Consider the following 22,268-nt stretch of genomic DNA (forward strand, 5'->3'; position numbering starts at 1 on the left):
ATTTGCTGAATGACCTGTTTATTGATTACTGCGGCTGCTGACATTTTATATGCAATGCATGCATGTTCACACTTATGTAATAAAATATTCAAGGAAAATTTGATCAATATTTTAAAAAAGATAAAGTAGTTCTATATCTCATTAGATTGAAACCATTCTAAGATGTTCTCTGCGGGCCTGAGGGGGATGATAAGTTTGTATCTTTATTGGGGATCATCAGATTGCAAGTATGCAAAGTTATGGCAGAGGAATGACGGGAATCTCTGTTCTGCCCATCACGAACTGAGCTGAAATCACTTTTGTTTATGGAGAAACAGTATAACTCCGCTTGGTCATTAGAAACTTGTCCACATACCAAGTTTCTCTCTGTTTTCCCCCCCCCTTGACTCTTTCCAATCAATTAAAAGACTACAGTAATAATATGGGAACTGGGAATCACTGGAAAGCACGAGTCTGTTTTGTGTGTGTATTGTATATGTTACATTTGCTGCTAATTTCATTATAAAAATGGGAGTCAGAGAAGTGAAGTTAGTGAATGGGCTGTAGTAATTTTGGAAGGTGGCTTTTATCTGTACCTTCGTAAACCTAGAAAGAAGATTTTGGTTTGGTGCAGGTGATGGCAAAGATTCTGTGAGCTTTGTTCTGCAAAGGATTCTTTTTTCTACTCATTTGTACTGAGCTTAGCACAATAGAACTATGAAACCTGATTGTGGACTCCAGGCTGTACCGCAATAGAAATAATAATATCATGACCACAAAGGTTCTGGACCTTCCTGATTTTTAAATATCATTAGTATAGTATAGTCACCTGTCTTTTGATTTTTAATTTTGCTTTTGTCATTTTATTATTACTTGTAAACATTTATAGAGTGTTGTGTCTCTTTGTAGTGGTATATACATATGAGTTTACACCTTCTTAGGTATTGGGGCACTTTATATCATAGAGCAGTATATGAAACCTTTAAACAATCACTTCACTTGTTTTCAAGGTTTAATAAGTTGTTTTATGGCTATGTGGTTTCAAAAAGCTAACAAAATTCCCCATTTAAAGAAACAAACCACGGGGCATTAATACATGGTAAAAAGGGAGGCATTTATTCAACAGCTTGACATCAGTTTTTTATGCTTTTATATTTGTTTTAATTGTGTCATGCTTCCTTTCTAATGTTATATACTAATTTAAATTACAGGACCGTACATAAATATGTAGTCATGCAAGAATGACTAAGGATGATAAAATTGGAACAGTGATTCTAAGTGCAGCATTGCAATCAATAGGACTGCAATGGTAATAACACCAATATGTCTAGTTAAAGAGATGTAAATTGCTCTTAATCTGAAAGAAGGTTAGAACCGCAATGGAACAAGGAAATGAGTAAGCTGTAGTACTGAAGCTAGCTAAGATGTCCGTGCCTACTCAGGATATGTCTTGCTTCGCTAAAAGCAACCTCAGGGGGCCATCAAGGAATTGCTACAAGGTGAGCAAAACTCCAGAGAACAGAGAAGATGTCTTTCTAAGCAGCAGAAAAGCCCTGCTGCCTAACAGAAGTATTAGAGGAAAATGGTAGGAGGATTTTTTTTAGAAGTAATGCAAGCTAGGCCTACTGAAATCTAAGTGCCTGATTCTGCAAACTTTATTCATAAAAGCTTAATGCAGCAACTCACATGAGTAAGTACTACTCAGTGCAGGGAAGGGTTATATATACAGACTTCGGATGTGTTAACCAAGGCAGATAAGATCTTTGTATTCGTAAGGTATGCGTTAGCTATGCTTTACCAGTGAGAATTCACAGTTCTTTTTAAAGGTGTCTTTCTCTGTACTACGTGATATTCCTTAGTTAATGTAGAAAATATTATATTACAGTTGGTTCACAACAGTGTGCATTCCTGTATAGAATTAAATACATGCAAACAAGTGATCTCAAGGGCAAAATTCAGTGGACAAACCAAGAATTTTCGAAGCAAAGGCTGCCATTTCAACTTTAACTTGCCCTCTTACATGGTTGCACCTATTCAAGGTATTTTAGCTCCTAGGACATGAACGAACACTCACTGTTCAGAGATCCCTGAGATACTTAGGTGTGGAACAGGTGAGTTAATTCAGACAAATGCTCTGTCCTTTCTTTGCTTTTGTCAGTTTAAGTGATATCCTTACTGTTATCCTAACACTTTTTTTTTTTTTTTACAATAGCATTCTAACTAAGGACAACAAACCACCCACTGCTTCACTTGTTGTCATTTAGGGCCAGATTTTTAAACAGGTTTTGTAAATTCTGCCAATAAATTTTGGAAGCATGAGACCAATCATATTTAGGATGTGAAAGGACCTGGTTTCTGTGAACAGACACGCACAAGGATTAAATTTACTCAATATGCAAAGGACCCGCACTAGGTCTCACCACAACTTAGACCCATATGGCGAAATTCTGACCCCATTGAAGTCAATGGCCTGCATTTCACCCATAATGTTTAATGGGACTTAAGAGGAGCATAGGCCTTGTGTTGCACCTCTACACAGGGGTGAATTTCATCCACAAATGTGGATTTTGTGCATACAAACTAGTTCATGCATAAATTTTACGGGTGTGTTTTCAGAGGCACATTAAAAGACCAGATTCTTGATTGGTGAAAATTGTCATAGCTCTACTGATTTCAATGGAGATATGGCAATTTACACCAGCTGAGGATCTGGCCCCTTTATTCCTCTGGACCATATATTTTGTCAGTGGTCACACTGTATTGTAATATGCTCCCAAGAGAATCAACAGAATTTTGTATGCTACAGTTATCAAGCACCTCTTTCAGTATTTCTAAGACATGGTGTATAGTTAAGGAAGAAAAATAACTGCTGCATATACTTTGTAGCTAATTTTCAAATAGGAATGTTTTGGCCATTTTTGAACAGTGTTTGCTCAAAATTCTGTGGGTAACATTTTGCTTTCAGCCAACGCTCATGGAACTCCATTGTTGTCGTGGGGATATATGTTTGTTAACAGAGAGCAGAATTTGGTCTGAAAGCTATTTGTTATGCCCATTAAAAATGTTCTTATAAAGTGTTTTTTTTTTTTTAATACTTTTTTTTGGACACATGGATCTAAAATGATCTGACAACTTGAGTTTTGTGTTAGTTTTGATGTTTTTGATTAACATTAATTTAAATAAAATCTTCTAAAAATTACAGGTGGCGTTAGCACACTGTGTGACCAAGTGCTAGCTCAGTATAAATTAAAATGACTGACTTGGAAGTGAGAGAGACAAGATGGTTGAGGTAATATCTTTTATTGGACTAGCTTCTATTTGTGAGCTCCCAACCATGAATGTAGAAATACCACTCTGTGATCATCAATCAGCTTATCCCACTGTCTGCCATTACACAGTGCTTCAGTTACAACTACTGCTGGATAAAGGACGTCATGAAAGCATGGCTCACATCATGCATGTTCTGTGAGGTAGATTATTATATTTAGTTTGTGAGATTCTGATATTTCAAGAATTACAAGTAGAGTGATTTTAAAAATCTCTGGTTCAGTGGTATTATCATGTAAGGACTGTTTATGGTGTCTACATGGGTAAACCGATAGCAGCCTGGTTGCTTATTGTGGTCCTCCAAAATCATTTCCCTAATTACTTATGGGAAACTTCAATGTGAACAGTACATTTTATATGGTTTCTCGTCACTTCTGATACAATTGGCTTTCGAATAATTAAAGCCACTCCATTTGAACAGAAGGTGCCACTCAACACAACAATACTTTACACGGGCATGATACAGTCTTCAGAATTTTTACAAGACTTTTAATATGTGTAACCAACAACCCAAGATCTCCTACAAGAAATCCACTAGGGCGAACTTTGCTTTGGCACTGGGTTTCAGTGTAGCAGATCCTGATGAAGGATTAAAGCTGATAGTAAATAGGATTTGTGAAGGTTTAGGAACCTCTCTGGGGTGAGATTTAAGAAGCCCTGCTAATGGCAAACTTCCATGGAAGTAACTAGTGAAGAGATCATGGCTAAGTCTCTCTGGTGCAGAGCAGCAAGCAGTGAGGTTGAGGTTGGTGGCAAGGGGTGTAGTTGGTACCATGAAAGGAGAGAGGCTTGGGGGCAGAGAGAGATTGAGGAACCTGGGTTAAAGAAAGAAGATGAGGGGATGATAGGCATGTTGAGAATTCTGGGAGAAGATAGAGCTGAATGGAGAAATAAGAGAGGAGCTTGCAGAGGGGGAGAAATTCAGGTATTCCATAGTACATGACAGACCTTTGTGGGAACTAGGCATCACTAATGATTTGTGGTTATTCCTGTAACTCTAGTGTATTTTTAAAGTTGACTATAACCCTTTCCTTGGCCCCCTCCTTCCTTCAGCTGTAGCTGATATTTCCTAATCCTTAGGAAAATAATTTGAAATAATGCTGTTGTTTTCAGACAAGCATGTCATTTGTTTTACCGGTCTGTAGTTGATTAATTTGCAAATGATATTCCCAATAAAGTGCTCAGAAGTAGATAATTACAACTATATTAAGAGTTACCGGGGAAGCAGATGGTATTCTGAGGAGCTGCCATGTAGAATTAGTGCTGATGCTCTACTGTAATGTACCATATACCCCAGCAACCCACAAACAACAAACTAAAATCCTGCTGATATTCCAGATTGTAAGTAAATTGTGCTATTGCTTCACATTCAGTTCTTATCTGAATTTTTATGTGTGTTTTCTAGATAGCTACAGTGCTCAGTGAGCTGATACTTTTTTATGTTCAGTCACATAACTCTCCAAGTCTGTATTTTTGTATTATCTCGTTATTAAACCTACTAGAAACAAATTTTAAGCAGTCTATCTGTGTTTTCTCCACGATACTATCAGATATTCTAAAGCATAGATTACCTTTGTACAAACATAGACTTTTAATTTGCCAAATTACTCAAACCCAAATTCTATGCAAGCTAGTAAGTTAAAAATTCTCTGAAACAAAACAGCCCTATTTCTGTTTCTCGCACGTGCATACACACACATCCTTGTTTAGTTAACATCCATATTTTATTGTGCTGTCTGATAAAGTGGGATCATTTTAATGCTTCCAGCTATCAAGTAAAAGGCCATAATGTCACTGCGATTCCGTCTGTGCATCTTTCCATCAATAGTTTTTGTTTTAAGTAGGTTGGAGTTATGTAAGCAATAACACACAATAGGGCGTGAGGTCATAGCAAAGTTTATATTCATGCCCCGGGTTGGCTGAGTGCCTCTAGCAACCAAGAAGAGTTCACTACTGCCAAATGGCCTGGAGTGAGTGTTGAACACATATTTTGCTTTACACTTTTAAATAAAAACAAAGTAGTCAGATTAAAAAAAGGAGAGCTTAAAAACAGCATTTGAAAATCACTTAAGAAATTTATTTTAAATTTTTTTCCTGATGATTTAAAGTCTGGAATAATACAGGGCCTGGCCTACCAAAGGGGACTATGGAATAAACTTCCAAAGAAACTAAGGACCACCACAGGCTCACTGCCTTCTGCTCCAAGTGCAAGGTGCATTTCTTTCACCTTGTCTTTTCCAATGTAAGTGTGTGTGTGTGTGTGTGTGTGTGTATGTATGTGTAGGACTGGAGGGGCCCTTGAGAGGTCATCTTGTTCACTTCCCTGCACTGAGGCAGGACTAAGTATTATCCGGACCATCCTTGGCAGGTGTTTGTATAACCTGTTCTTAAAAACCTCAAATGATAGAGATTCTGCAACCTCCCTAGATAATTTGTTCCACTGCTTAACTATCCCGACAGGAAGTTTTTCCTAATGTCTAACTTATATCTCCCTTGCTGCAATTTAAGCCCATTACTTCTTGTCCTGTCCTCAGTCGATAAGGAGAACAATTTATCATTCTCCTTTTTTATAACAACCTTTTACATAATTGAAGACTGTTATTATGTCCCCCTTCAGTCTTCTGTTTGCCAGATTGAAGATACCCAAGTTTTTCAGTCTTTACTCATAGGTCATGTTATCTAAACCTTTAATCTTTTTTGTTGCCCTCTTCTGGACTTTCCTCAATTTGTCCACATCTTTCCTGATGTGTGGTGGCCAGAACTCGACACAATACACCAGCTGAGGCCTTATCAGCACTGAATAGAGCGGAACAATTACTTCTTGTGTCTTGCTTACATCATTTCTGCTAACACATCCCAGCATGATGTTCTCTTCTTTTGCAACAGTATTACGTTGTTGACTCTCACTTAGTTTGTGATCTACTATAACTCCCAGATCCTTTTCTGTAGTACTCCTTCCTACGTAGTCGTTTCCCATTTTGTATTTGTACAGTTGACTATTCCTTCCTAAGTGTAATACTTTGAATTTGTCTTTATTGAATTTCATCAGACCATTTCTCCAGTTTTCTAGGATCACTTTGAATTCTAATCCTGTCTTCCAGAGGACATGTTACTTAATGAACTACTGGAAGATGCTCAGATATTATGGGGATGAATGTGATATAAGAAACTACATAGCAAACCTATAAAGTGTTATGCTGAGATTGGGTGAGATCTCACTGAAGCTGGTAGGCATGATAGCCACCATTCATTCAGGACAAATGTAAGAAGCAGCTTAAGCTCCTTTTGGAGTAAGATAACTAAAAAATAGGGGCCACCACCTAAAACATGGGTTTCACATGGAGCTGAATACAAACATAGAGGGCTGAGTATTTTTTTGTTTGGAATGATATGTTGCTGGGTTTATTATAGGTGTGGCTTGTAGTCTATTAAGATTGCACAACATTTTCCATTATACGACCCTGTTTTCAATTCCTTATAACATTGCAAAACTTTAACCATTTGGGCTGAAATTTCCTGTGCCATCTGCCTGAGGCATAGTTTTTCTGGAAAATTTCAGCCAAAATGTTTCAGTTGTTTCAGAGAACAAGGCTAGGGAAAAATGCATTGTTTGTCCATGTTAAAAAAACTCTTAAGATCTTTTCTTTTGAAATGCTCTCGTGCCCCCTTGATTTGGAGCAGAGACTGGACATTTGGCAAGGGTGGCCTTTGTGTCAGGGATGTGCTTTTTGTTGTTCCCAAGTTTGGCTAAATTATAAATCTTTGAAGAATTGCAGTTTTCACATGCTCTGAAGATTCTGTCCACACTGGGCATGCCTTAGCTTCTCATAGTTCCCAGATATGGCCTGACTGAATGTACACCATCTCCACAGTGTGACGAAGAATGCTCCATCTCATCACACCTACTATATGCATATGCCATCCCCACAGAGCAACTGAGCATGTTCTAAACCAGGGCTGTGGGGCCTGACTTCTCTGGGCCAGGCAGGGGCTGAGCTGAGAGTAGGGAGCCTGTCTCTCCTCTGCTTTCAGTAATCCCCCTACTGGGACCCTACCTGCATCGTAGAGGAGGAAACTATCTGATTCAGATGCAAAAGGGACAAAAGGCAGATCAAGGGGGAATGAAAGGAGTAGATTGAGGTAAGAAGTCTGGTGAGATTGGGATTAGGTTGGAGGTAAGAGAAATTGTGACTGAGAATTAGATGGTGAAGATTGGGACTGGACTGGCAAGTAGAATGGGAGCAGGGGCTGGGGAGAGCAAGTCTAGACTGTCTGGATGAAGAGGCTGAGACTGGTAACTGGCAGTGGAAAGGGGATGCCAGGACTGGGAGTCTGTTGCCTGGTGTGGGGGGAGCACTCAGATTGGACAAGGAGCTGGCTGGAAAAGGAGACCAAATTTAGAAACCAGTGGAGGGGGAAAGGGGCCAAAAAGGAGGAGAGACAAATCTGACAGGAACTGGGGTGTAGGGAAAGGAACTGACAAGAAGCTAGGAAGGCGTTGGTGGGGGAGATTGGGATTAGATGAGAAGCCCAGGAAGGAAGACTGGGACTGAGAGCCAGAGTGTAGGGAGGGAAGAGACAGATTGGATGAGGAGACGGGAGGGGATAATTGGACTGACAGGGCAAAAGAGACTTCATTTTAAGGAGTTGGGTGGGAGCAGGAAATTTGGGATTGGGTGCAGGGAGGAGGAATGAGAGAGACTGAGAGTTAGACAGCAAGCCCAGATGGGGAATTTAGGACTGGCTGGGCAAGGAGACTGGGATTAGCATGAGAAGCTTGAGGAATGGAGACTGGGGCAAGGACTGAGTGATGGAGAAGGGACAGGATTGGGGCAGGGACAGTTGGAGGGATGGGGCAGAAGGGGTCAAGCTTGTGGGTAACATGCAGAAGAGCCTTTGTCCACTAGCGCACACTCCCTTCCAGAACCTGGAATGGAGTGCAAGATTCCTGAGTCTCTGCATTCCTCTGCTGTCAGCAAATATCTATGAAACCCACTGGCAAAGTGACCCATTCCCCTCTAGTGCTGATCCACATAGAGGATGACAGCTTACTATTGTTATTACTTTATTAGTTCAAGTAGCAGAGGTCTGTGGAGATCTAAAAGTTTCAACCTTGCTGACGTCCCATGTGGGTGTCAATAGGATAACACAGGACTGGATTTCTGTTTTTTCAGTTTGCTTTTTAAAAAATTTAGGAAATTGCGCGCGCACACACACACACACACACACACACACGCAATTACGTTAAAAAGAACATTATTAAGGTTGCAAAATCAGGCACTCCAAAGTTAGGAAATTCCAGCATTAAAGTTGCCTGTGCAACCTTAATTCGGCTTCCTTGTGCGCATACACTATGATGGTCTTTAATTACATGACACCACGTATTGTCTTTTCCACAGGACCTCTGCCTCATTCAGTGCACAGGATAGACCTGCTCTGGGGATGAATCAGGATCGTGCACCTCATTGGTTACAGATGTTGGAAGGTGTGTTGTGAGTGAGACAGGGGATTGTGGGAAGAGAAAGGAGCGTGGGTAAGGCAGTTGAATGCTACCCTGGAGAATTGTATTCTATGCCTGCTTTGCAACAGAGTTCCTATGTATTTTAGCGAAGTCACTTAAAGTAAACTTTTCACAGATGGTCACTAATTGTGGGTTCTTCATTTTGTGGGTCCCCAATTTAGGACGCTGGGGCTTGATTTGCACAAGTGCTAACGACTCACATCTGCAACTATGAAGTCAATTGGGATATGAGCTCAAAGTCTTTTATAATGCTAAGTTCTCTCAAAAATCAGGTTCTAGACAATTCAAATTGGGCACCCAAAATTAGTGGATACTTTTGATCTTAATCTCTCTCTGCCTCATCAGTGCAAAATGGGGATTATAATAGCTCCTCATCTCACAGGGATGTTGTGAAGGTAAATTAATGAATGTTTGTAAAGTACTTGGATATTATAGTGTTGTACGGCCAACCTTAATTCTGACATTCCTTTTGAATGCAACCCGAATAATATTCTTTTAACTTTGTTTTTGTGCGTGTAAAATATGTATAATGTATTAGTAGGGATGTGGGGCTTTGAGAGTGGCTCTTAGACTTTTTTTATTGGTAAGTTGTTTTATTTCATGATGTCTGACTTTACAGAGAGTTTTTGTTTTATTTTAAGACACACAATTTCAAGCATTGACTTTTATTGTCATCTTTTTCCATTGAGGACCCTCTTCTCATGCTGAGTAGCATTTACTCATGACATTGAAGCTTCTGGGACTACTGGCATGAGTAAGAATTGCAGAATTCTTTTTCAGACCCTCAATTTTTAACATATTATAGAGAGAAACCTCACAACCTTCATTGACTTTTCATCCAAAGAGCTGATAGCCCTTAAAAACAGACTAATATTACAGATGTCAAATTGAGACACAACAAGGTAAACATACTTACAAAAAATTACGTATGAGATAGAACCAAGAATAACAACACCCATAAATTCTAAGAGCTTAATCTTGCAAAGCTGCAAGCTGCTGACCCCATTGAAGTTGATAGGAGTTGAAGGTATTCAGTACCTTGCAGGATCACTCTCTGTTTCCTGCCTTGCCCAGTTAAACCTTCATCTCATTTAATTTTACAAGTTTAAAAACATATGGACTAATAGAATCCCAGGAATGAATCCAAGGAATTACTGAGTTTTGAACCTGTTGAGTACCATTCTTGTGGTTTGATGTCAGCAGACTCCAGAAAGTGAATTACGTCTGTGCATTCTGTCTCTGATGAAATGTGGTATCTATTGCTCGAGAAAATATTGCAGCTGCAATGGATCCATTGTAGTGCAAATAAAACTAACTAAGCAGAAAATCATTGTCTATGCATTATTTTGCAATGTTTTAGGTTTTTCCTTTTGTGTGATGCAAAATAGCGTAAAAAGAATACATATTTTTGTCTATGCTTATCAAAAAGTCTTTAATTCATAAATTCAGATTTGTAGTGTTAATATCTGCATATGTACTGTGTTTTTTTTCTGTGGAAATTCAGTAATTATCATTTAGGCTGCAATTTAGTCACCTAGGTCATGGAAGCTATGGAATCCGTGACTTCCAAAGACCTCCGTGACTTCAACCAGCGCCGGCTGGGAGTTGCAGGGTCCCCTACAGAGGCAGGGAGCTGTGGGGTACCCCTGCCACCCCAGGCTTGCGGGAGTCCACCACAGCTCACAGGCAGCAGGGGGGACCCCCGCAGTTCCCGGCCACCATGGGTGACCGGGGGACCCCCAGAGCTCAGACCCCCACAGCTCTTCGCCTCCATGGGCGGCAGGGGAGACTCCTGCAGCTCCCAGTCACTGTGGGAGGCAGGGGGGACCCCGCAGCTCGGATCCACCAGTGCAGGGGACCCTTGGAGTTCCCAGCCCGCCTGCAGCTGCCCACGTTCCCCATTTTGTAAGGATATTTTTAGTAAAAGTCAGGGACAGGTCACAGGCTTCCATGAATTTTTCATTATTGCCTGTGACCTGTCCGTGACTTTTACTAAAAATATCTGTGACAAAATCTTAGCCTTAGTTATCATTAGAACAGTTAATAAAAATTCAAAAGTAGTTGTAGCACTGTCATTCATTAAAATACAAACCCCAAATACATCTATTCATTTTCCCTTTTGATGAACGTGTTTTACTTGATCAGAAAATTTCTTCATGGGAACTACAGAAGTCACAGGATATTGAACAAAAGTATTTATTGAATTTTTTCATGACCATAAGAAGCTAAAATTTGCAACCTCTGTGTTCAGAAGTAAATTTTTTAATACCCAGATCATGAGGTTTTCATCCTCTCTGTATTTGGAAAATCCTCATATAAGCAAGGCTGTAGCCTGCTGCTGAAGTGCTTAACCACAAATTGTTCCAGCTGTTTTTGTGATGACAGCAGACTTCTGTTGTATCATACAAGTATGTAGATCACTGCTAATTTTATCTTCATGTGGTTTGTTGCAGTTGGACTGTTGGTGATGTACAATATAGATTACAAAGGTAGATCGGCATGAAAGAATATGTGGTATCTATTGTAATACCACCTTTTGAATCCAGTTGTTTAGGTTGGTGGTGTTGATGTTGGTAAACCACCAAGTACATAGAACACTTTTTTTAAAAAATGATCTCAAAGTATATTTACACATAGGAACTGCTGTGTACTGGAACAGAAAATTGGTTCATCTAGTCCAGTATACTTTCACCAATGGTGGCCAAAAGTGGCTGCTTTGCATCAAGGAGGAATTCTTCCCCTGCAGCCCTTGATCCCAAAATAATTCTCAGAAATTGACATTCTATGCCATGAGTGAATCTCCTAAAAAGTAATTGCAGAGGCATTTCTTAGTCACATAAACAAATCCTTTCCTGAATCTTACTGAATATTTTGCCTTAATAATATCCTGCAATATCCACAGTTTAACTATTCTTTTTCTGATAATCTTCCCTAATTCTGTGACCAGAGGGGCCTGAAATCCAGCGGTCTCCGAAGAACCAAGGTTCTGTGGCACCATCCCTCCCTGCCAGGGACTTCATGGAAATTGTTTGGGAAACTGGCTCCACTGGGTTTTTGAGCCAGGCTGGGTCTGAGCAGGAGGAGGTAGAGCAGGAAACCAGCTGGTCTTTGTAGTGACAACCCTGTTCAGCCTGTTTCTATGTGGAAAGCAGCATTATGGCCATGTCCACACCAGGAGCACTTTGCTGGTATGGGTATACTGGTATACTGTACCAGCAAAGCGCTTCTAGTGTGGACGCAGCTTATGGCAGCAAAACTGCAGGATCACGCTCTTCACACCACTGAGCTATGCCAGCAGAAGTAGTAGTATAGACAGGGTTAAAGTCCTTCATAGTTGCTTCGCAGCATGCCAAGGGGAGATGGACAAGCAAAACAGCACAGAAGGGCAGCCACGCTCCAAGGCTCCTAACTCAGTGGATCTGATATTGCGCTTTCTCCTGCATCCTCCTGCCCAGACCATGGTCCCCACTTTATCCCAATAGGCGGGACAGTGTTTTTAAATCCTGCATGGTTCAACTTGTGGTGTTTCGGTGCCTGCTGGTCCCCTGCTGCAGGGTTCTCCAGAAAAGGGGCTGATCTGCCCCACTGTGATATAGATTCACTTGCCATTTTAAATGCGTGGCCTCTTAATTTCATGACTTTCCCCTTTCTTTTGCCTGCATCTGTCTCCTCTTACTCTTCTTTCCAAACAAATTACATCAAGTTCTCATTTTAATGGAGTTGACCCAGCATTAATTATTAGAGATGCACTAATGTAACAGACAATGGCATTTGGACCCTCACCTCTTGTTTCACAGAAACCCCTTTCTCTCTAGTAATTTTGTGGCCTTTCTCTAGGTGATGAGTTAGTTTATGGTAATGACCTGTTTAGTGCATCTGTTTACACTTTCACATGGCTGCGTATTCTCTTCAGCTGACACTTGCTGCTAAGTGAATGATTTTGGGACCACAGCCCAATGTCAGATCTCTTTGCTTGATGGTGCCATTTTGAAATGCAGTCTCTGAATATCTCCTTGTCTCTCTGCCATAACAGGAAGGGAATTCTTTTGTTTTTCCGTGAACGTCAACACAACTATTTCCCTTGATATGTTAGTTTGTCACAGAATTGGCATCCACAGTCTTCTATGGTTTATCTGACCTGTAGACAAAAGATATTTGCTAAATCAGTTCCTTGTGATAAAAATAGCATGACTTTATCATTATCATAATCTATTCTATGCCTCACTAAGGAGTCCATCTCTGTGCTATTGAGGTTCCACTACATACATTTAAAGCATTCAGTTCCTTCAGGAGAAGGGCCCAGTTCTAGTTCTCTCCACTTCAGTTATAAATTTCTTGCTTATGGATACTTGAATTTGGGCAGTTTAATCCAAGATCACATTGCTGTGGTCATTCCATGGTTCAGCTCTTAGTGGAAATGGTTAAAAGGCATCCTTTAAAAATTGGAAGTTAAATCTTACTGAGGAAAATAGAAAGGAGCATAAACTCTGGCAGCAAGTCCAGTGTAAAAGTATAATTAGGCAGGCCCAAAAAGAATTTGAAGAGCAACTAGTCAAAAACTCAGCAAAATGTTGTTTAATTACAGCAAAAGCAGGAAGCCTGCTAAACAATCAGTATGGTCACTAGACGACTGAGATGCTAACGGAGCACTCAAGGAAGATAAGGCCATTGCAGAGAAACTAAATAAATTCTTTGCATCAGCCTTCACTGCAGATGATGTGAGGGAGATTCCCACATATGAGCCATTCTTTTTAAGTGACAAATCTGAGGAACTATTCCAGATTTAGGTGTTATTAGAGGAGGTTTTGGAGCAAATTGATAAATTAAACAGTAATAAGTCACCAGGAGCAGGTGGTATTCACTCAAGAGTTCTGAAGGAATTCAAATATGAGATTCAGTAAGGACAAATGCAAAGTACTCCACTTAGGAAGGAACAATCAGTTGCACGCATACAAAATGGGAAATGAGTGCCTAGGAAGGAGTACTGCGGAAAGGAGTGTGGGGTTAATAGTGGATCACAAGCTCAATATGAGTCAACAGTATAACGCTGTTGCAAAAAAAGCAAACATTATTCTGGGATGTATTAGCAGTGGTACTGTAAGCAAGACATGAGAAGTAATTCTTTTGCTCTACTCCGCGCTGATTAGGCCTCAACTGGAGTATTGTGTCCAGTTCTGGGCACCACATTTCAGGAAAGATGTGGATAAATTGGAGCGAGTCCAGAGAAGAGCAACAAAAATAATTAAAGGTTTAGAAAACATGACCTATGAGAGACGATTGAAAAAATTGGGTTTGTTCAGTCTGGAGAAGAGAAGACTGAGAGAGGACATAAGTTTTCAAGTACATAAAAGGTTGTTACAAGGAGAAGGGAGAAAAATTGTTGTTCTTAACCTCTGAGGATAGGACAAGAAGCAATGGGTTTAAATTGCAGCCAGGGTGGTTTAGGTTGGACATTAGGAAAAACTTCCTAACTGTCAGAGTGGTTAAACACTGGAATAAATTACTTAGGGAGGTGGTGGAATCTCCATCATTGGGGATTTTTAAGAGCAGGTTGGACAAACACCCATCAGGGATGGTCTAGATAATACTTAATCCTGTCTTGAGTTGCAGGGGACTGGACTAGATGACCTCTCGAGGTCCTTTCCAGTTCTATGATTCTATAATTGGAGGATAGCTAATGTGATGTCAATTTTTAAAAAAGGCTCCAAGGGTTATCCTGGCAATTACAGGCTAGTAAGCCTAACTTCAGTACCAGGCAAATTGGTTGAAACTATCGTACAGAACAGAATTATCAGACACAGAGATGAACATTTGTCGGGAAAGAGTCAACATGGCTTTTGTAAAGGGAAATCATGCCTCACCAATCTATTAGAATTCTTTGAGGGGGTCAACAACCATGTGGACAACCGGGATCCAGTGGATATTATGTACTTAAACTTTCAGAAAGCTTTTGACAAGGTCCCTCCCCAAAGACTCTTAAGCAAAGTAAGCACTCATGGGATAAGAGGGAAGGTCCTTTCAGGAATGAGTAACTGGTTAAAAGATGGGAAACAAAGGGTAGAAATAAATGGAGAGAGGTAAATAGTGGTGTCCTCTATAGGTCTGTATTGGGAGCCGTGCTGTACAACATATTCATAAATGATCTGGAAAAGGGGTAAACAGTGAGGTGGTAAAATTTGCAGACGAAAGAAAACTACTCAAGATAGTTAAGTCCAAAGCAGACTGCGAAGAGTTACAAAGGGATCTCACAAAACAGGTGATTGGACAACAAAATGGCAGATGAAATTCAATGTTGATAAATGCAAAGTAATGCACATTGGAAAACATAATCCCAACTATAGATACAAAATGATGGGGTCTAAATTAGCTGTTACCAGTCAAAAGAGATCTTGGAGTCATTGAGCGGATGTTTTCAGAGAACTATCTACAATGTACAGCAGCAGTCAAAAAAGCTAACAGAATGTTAGGAATCATTAGGAAAGGGATCGATAATAATACAGAAAATACCATATTCCCTCTATATAAATCCATGGTACTCCTACATCTTGAATACTGCATACAGATCTGGTCACCCATTCTCAAAAAAGGTATATTACAATTAGAAAAGATACAGAGAAGGGCAATAAAAATGATTGGAATATGGAACAGCTCCTGTATGATGAGAGATTAAAAAGACTGGGACTTTTCAGCTTGGAAAAGGATGACTAAGAAGGGATATGATAAAGGTCTATAAAATAATGACTGGTTAATGACTGGTGTGGAGAAAGTGAATAAGGGAGTGTTCTTTACCTCTTCACATAACACAAGAGCTAGGGGTCACCCAAAGAAATTAATAGACAGCAGGTTTAAAACAAATAAAAGGAAGTATTTCTTCACACAATGCGCAGTCAACCTGGGGAACTCTTTGCCAGAGGATGTTGTGAAGGCTAAAACTATAACAGGGTTCAAAAAAGAACTAGATAAGTTCATGGAGGATAGGTCCATCAATAGCTATTAGCCAAGATGGGCAGGGATGCAAAACCATGCTTTGAGTGTCCCCCTTGCCAGAAGCTGGGAGTTGATGACAGGGGATGGATCACTCGACGATTGCCTGTTCTGTTCTTTCCGTCTGAAGCACCTGGCATTGGCCACTGTTGGAAGACAGGATATTGGGCTAGATAGACCATTGGTGTGACCCAGAATGGCCATTCTTATGTTGTTATGGAATACAGATCCAATGCCAGTTTTAAATTGCGGTCTGAAGGTTTTGAGATTTGGGTTCAACATAATCTCCATTGACAGTGAATTCCACAGGGAAGGCCACTGAGAATATTATGCCCCTAGCCCTGTGAGTTGAAATATAGTCTCTGTCAGCTGATATGTCCCTGTTGGATGTAGCTGCCATGGTGGGATGCAAAGTAGTAGTCTGAATTCTCTAAAATTTCAACAGCATCTCCTTTATAATTTGAGATGTTTTTCAGGTATACATTCATGTCCCACTTTAAGACACACACAACACATGTTCCTTGCCTCACTACAACCAGTGTGCCCACTTATGCAATAATAATTAAGAAATATATCCAGTTGTTTTCTGTGATACTAAATTTTCTCCAGTGAGGCATCTTGCTTTAATAATAAAATCACTTTTTCTTAAACCGTATTTTACATTAGCAGTAAGTCACCATTTTCAAATACCATCAGGCGGGATATCCAGAAGGCTCTCTAGGATGGCTGACTGTGCATGTAAACTGTAGCCAGGTGGAACAATCCACCATTAGTCTTCATTTTCATTCTCCATCAGAGCATTTGTATTAATGGAAGAGTATTTTCAATGTAAAGGCTCATTTTCTACGGTCAAAGAAAGGTGCCACTTTATTGATTTCTCCCCCCCCCCTCTGTTATTTGTACTGTGGTAGTGCTCCAGTCGGGCTGAAGCCCATTGCGCGCTCTGTGTGTGTGTGTGTGTTTAATGGAAAGATGATCCTTTGCCCCAAAATCTCAAGCTTTACCCTGCAAACATTTAACTTAACTTTACACATCTGAGTAAGCACCTGCTAAGGTGTTCGCAGGATTGGGGCCTAAAGTTCTATAAATCTGGTGCCTGGTGTTCTTAGTTGGCAAATACTGAAGCTATGGCTACACCAGAGAGCTTACAGCTTCACCAATGCAGCTGCGCCTTTGTAAACTCTCTAGTGTAGCCGCTCTAAGCCGACAGGAGAGAGCTCTCCCGTCAACTTAATTACTCCAGCCCTCGCAAGCGGCAATAGCTATGTCAGCGGGAGAAACTTTCCCATCGACATAGTGTTGACCACACTATCGTTTAAATCAGCATAAGTTATGTTGCTTAAGGGGGTGGCTAATTCACACCCCTGAGCAACATAACTTAGGTCAACATAAGGTCTGATGCACTAATATCCTACATTACACAAAGAAATGTGCTGATGGTTGTCAGGGCATGTGTATATGCATTGTTATGCTTGCCAAGTGGAAAAGATGTCAGATCATGGTCTAAGGACTTGAGAGGGTAAAAACGGGAAGAGGATGACAGAAGATGTAAGAAAAAACATTTAGGCCAAAACTCCACCACCAACAATCCTACACCAATCTGACGTCCTGCAAGGAGCTTCCCATTCGTTTACTCTGTCTGCATTAAATTTATCATCACCAGAGTAGCTGGAAAATGGAGGTCAAATTTCATTTTGGCCTGCAACTTGATAAAAATGACCTGCAAAAGGTAGATGACAGGCTGTTATTTTATGCACTGGAAAATAGCAAAGATCAGATACTATCTCCTGTGTGTCCTCTTTTTCTTGCATGTCTGATACTAGCTTCGTTCTGTAATGTATCACAAGTATACGTCCTGATTTGTTGGAAGGGTGGTAAAGGTTTAAAACAAGAGCAATCTATTTCAAACCGGCAATCTCAATCAGTATGGGTTGACTAGGCACCTTTTGCTATTTGAGATCCCCACTGAATCACTAACAAGTCATAAAAATATTAAGTGCACACATGTGACAATCCAATACACCCTTTCTTTACTTATAGTTCATTTAATCTAGAAAGCTTTCTATTAATAGTAATTAATGATTCCTAAGCAGTTACATTCACCATGTCTCAACAGCTTGCATGAGGTAGAAAAAATCCTGTCACTAAATAGAGTGCACCTGCTCAGGTTGTGTTATAGAAATACAGTGTAAAAGTTAGATTGTGTAAAGGAGGAAAAAACCCCAAACAAATGTTTCTTTAGCACTTACAGTATTTTGGAATCTTCACCAAATGAAGACTGTAAAGGATTAGTCTAGGATTAAGAATCCTTTAAACTTATGAAGTGCTTAACCTTCACTATGTCTGCTTCCTACACTGTTTGCAATACTGCTCTGCCACTTTTGCAGGGGAAGTGGTAGCAGAGTGATATTGCTGCATTGCAGCCTTCTCCACATTTTATGATTCAGTACTACTTTTAGTTTGCTTTTGTAAAGATCATTGCAAGGGCTTATCTTGTGTAATTGTTATTACTGCTATCTGCATTACAGTATAATTACCTTTCAAAAATGGTAGATCTCTTTTTGCTAATGTTTAAAGGCAAATAATAGGCAACTAAATTGCAAAGTCTTAGGATACAGTAGAACATAAGCTTTAATAAAATCAATCCTATATTAACAGTGTATCTTCCTCCCCACTCCTCCTCAGGAATGGTAGATCATGATTGATTTTTCTTGTTTGTCCCCTTTTTACACAGAGTTATGATGAACTCATGGTTTTTAGAATTTGACCTGATCCTAATCTGATATCTATCCTACAGAGAAGGCAGGATGAATATTCTGGCACTCCAAAGCTATATCATGTTAATCAAAAATAATGAATAAATATTAATATAGTTCCTAAGGTAGATTTTGGCTGAATAATGGGAAATTAGAAAAAGACAGATTAAGAAATCCTTTGAAAATAATCAGTACTAGCTACTCAGAAGAGTTTTAAAATGTTTTAACTAATTTTAAAAAAAAACTATCTAACTTCTCACTTTGTAGCATCTAAATGCCCTCAGGTTCATGCTACATTTTGATAGTATCTTGAAGGTTTCTGTTTCCAGCAATTATGTACCAGGAATTACAGTGTGTGCCCTTAGTTAAATGTGAGCCTTTTTTCTGGATGCTGCTGTAAATCCTCTATTACCTGAAAGGTTAAAATATGGAGAGTAGGATATTAAAAAGGCGTCCAGAAAATGTAGATGACAGGAAAAAAAGAAAATACGGCGACAGAGGGGAAATACCATAGATAAAATGATAAGGCAGAGAAATAAAGCATGACAAGACCATGATCGTTTGCATAAGTAATGAGAATTGAATTCGTGGTTTTTTAAATTGCTGTTTAAATTCCTATTTGCATGTTTATCGGAAATCTCATTTGCTTAAGTAAAACTGGCCTATATACTGTTTTTTTTAATGCGTGTCTAGCACAGATTTTGTTAAACATAGAAATCAGATCCAGTTAGACTGATACATGTATATTATAGAAATTTAAAAGTGGTACTGTGTACATCTTAGAAAGTTCTTATGAAAATATTTTTTCATTAAGGGTCTGCTCCTGCTCCCATGAAGCCAATGGTAAAACATCTGTTGATTTCATTGAGAGCAGGATCGGATCCTGAATTACATGTAAAGAACTACATGGTTGATCCTGCAACATACTGATCTTCGCTTTATGGATTCCGAGTACCCTCAGAGGCCACTAACTTTAGTGGAAGTTGAGACATGCCCTGCTACTTAACGGATGGCACCAAAGTTAGCTCCTGTGAGATGCCGAGCACCTCTTGCAGGGGCTGAGTACCCTCAAGTCCCATAAGGAGCCTTCTAGAAGATTGTGCCCCCGATTTGTGACTTTTACACCACTGAACATGGCTTCTTCATAACTGAGTAGAGATAAGTCACCTGTGATTGATCTGAGTGGCCACTGGATGCCCCTGATGTCCCACATAAATGCAGCTACAAGCCCATTCATTTTGGTTCTGAAAATGTATTCCACTGGTGACATTTTGGACTGCCTCCTTTATGTGTACATGAATTGACTGCATATTTGTTTGGGGCATGTGTGTGTGTGTGCATACATGTACGGGAACTATGGGCTATAATAATTGCAGATTCCACATTTCTGACTTAACATATACATTCTGAAAGGGCCCAAACCTTTGAGGTACTGAGTACTCTCAGATCCTTTTGAGGGTCATTAGGACTTGCTGGTGTTCAGCACCCTTACAAGAAACAGTTTACACCTCACAGGATAAGGCTCACAGTGACCAATAACACAATTTTCAGCAAATGGAGTTTTGTTTGAAAACTTCCTGATAATCAGAACTTTTGAATAAATTCTCCAATATGTAGAAGCTCAGAATAGGAAAAGGCAGTCCCTTCCTCCTCTGTTAGGGGCATCCCTGTGATACCTTTCTTACCAGACTGTACAGACCTTTGAAGGCTATAGTAGCTTATGAAGAGTGGAGCCACTGCAGATCTGAGTCATGTGCCTGCTCCTTATATGCATTCTTATGGCATCTCTGAAACAAATGCAAATTGAATTTCAAACAAAAGGTGCCCACTTCTTCTGCTACAGTGGTGAATGACCTACTCTTTGAACACTGACACTACCATACAAATGTGCAGATATGCATCCTGCACTAATAGTTTTTGGATACAGTACAGGATTCCTAGCATAACGATAATCATATAGCATTTTCTATTAAGATATAAACAAAACTGTTTTTTATTTTTAAAACATGGTGTTAGTTAACTAAACTTAACCAACTAAATGTATTTGAATTTTCATACATAAATTCACATTACAGTTTTCACATTTAAAATCTCTGTAATTAATCTAATATCTCTCCTAGTTTTCTGTTTTATAATAGACTGATACTATGGGAAGTTATATTTCTAATTTACATGTCCAAATTAGTTTCAACATACTTATATTGAATGATAATAGATTTTTTTCATATAATTAATGTTGTCTGCAAATGTAATGTAGATTAAATTTATCATTGTAAAGATCTTAAGATTTTAATATTTTTGCAGAGGCATAAATACAGTGTAGCTATAATTATTTCATTATGTATGTATAAAAATAGGATACGGGAAAAAGTGCATGCTTTCCCTCACTGATTACTCTTAATGTCTCCCAAATTTCCTGATTTACAATATTCTCTAAGGATGTAGATTTTTCTAATTGAAGTATAGTAATTTGCATATTTTTAGACCTTGTGACACAGTTAATTGATATGTCATTACTTATATGGTGCTGAATATATTTCACACATTCTCCGCAGAACAGGCTTAACTTAAGATGCTGTAACATTTTGCAAAGAATTCCAAACTATTGCGTGTAGCTCATCTTTCCCGTGCTTTTTCTCACCTCTCTTTTCTAAAAGCAAAGCAAAAATGGATGATGTAGTAATTGGTATAGTTCCCGTTCAAATGTACTCATTAAAATAATGTTGCTGTGTAAATGACAGGACAGGAAAAATAAGAGCAAGTAAACAAAGAACGGAAGAATAATGGGAGAGACAAGGACAAAGATAAGGTTAAGAGTAAGGGGGGGGGGGGAAGTTAAATGTCAATAGTATCAGTGCTGAGGGTTTGAAAACCAAATTGTTCTGTTTTCTTTTACACTGCTCAGTATAAACTTGTTAAATGTTCAGAGTGTCTATGAATATTTTAATAAGGGTTCTCTTAAATTTAGGAGTACTATAGGAGTACTATCTCTATCACAGAGGAGAGTAATGTGGCTAATGCTCCATTATTTTGATGATGGGCAGTAATTTTCTCTCATGGCAATATGTTTTTTCAGCTGTATTCCACCCAGTGGAATTGAAGCCTTTGCTTTTTTGCTAAGCTAAGAAAGTGGCTCTGTCATGTAAAAAGGACTGAAGGGATTTTATTCCTCCTTTCCAGGGTCCTGGTTAGATGTGTGGCTCATTGACTGTGATGTTGTCAACTGCATTATTCTAAGTGGCTGCAGGATGTTTACAGTATCTGATCAGTCTATTATTATTATTATTTTATTATTAATCATTATTGTTTATATAATGCCAAAGTGAAATATATCTTTCATATAAATCTGCATTTTGTGTTTGACTAAAAGAGTGAATTAAGAACAAAGATTCATTGTTTACAAGTACATTTTTTTTCTCTTTCTCTCACACTCTGAAATTAAAGTCCAGGCTTCCCATCCTCTCAGAATGATAACCTCATGTGACTAGATAGGGTGAAAATGGTGATACAACAGCAGCCCAGCAGCATACATGGGTGGAATGAGCCAGGGGCATAGTTTGATTTAGAACTGAGTTTGCTGGCAGCAAACCATAGCCCAAATATCTGGCTGAGGAAGGCCACCGATCAAAATAGAAAATGGACCATTCTCCTGACAGGTGTGCACATGCTACTAGTTCATATAACAACACCTACATGGCCCA

This window comes from Terrapene carolina, unplaced genomic scaffold (genome assembly GCF_002925995.2).
Source record: "Terrapene carolina triunguis isolate 2854851 unplaced genomic scaffold, T_m_triunguis-2.0 Scaffold66, whole genome shotgun sequence".
Classification (NCBI taxonomy): Eukaryota; Metazoa; Chordata; order Testudines; family Emydidae; genus Terrapene; species Terrapene triunguis.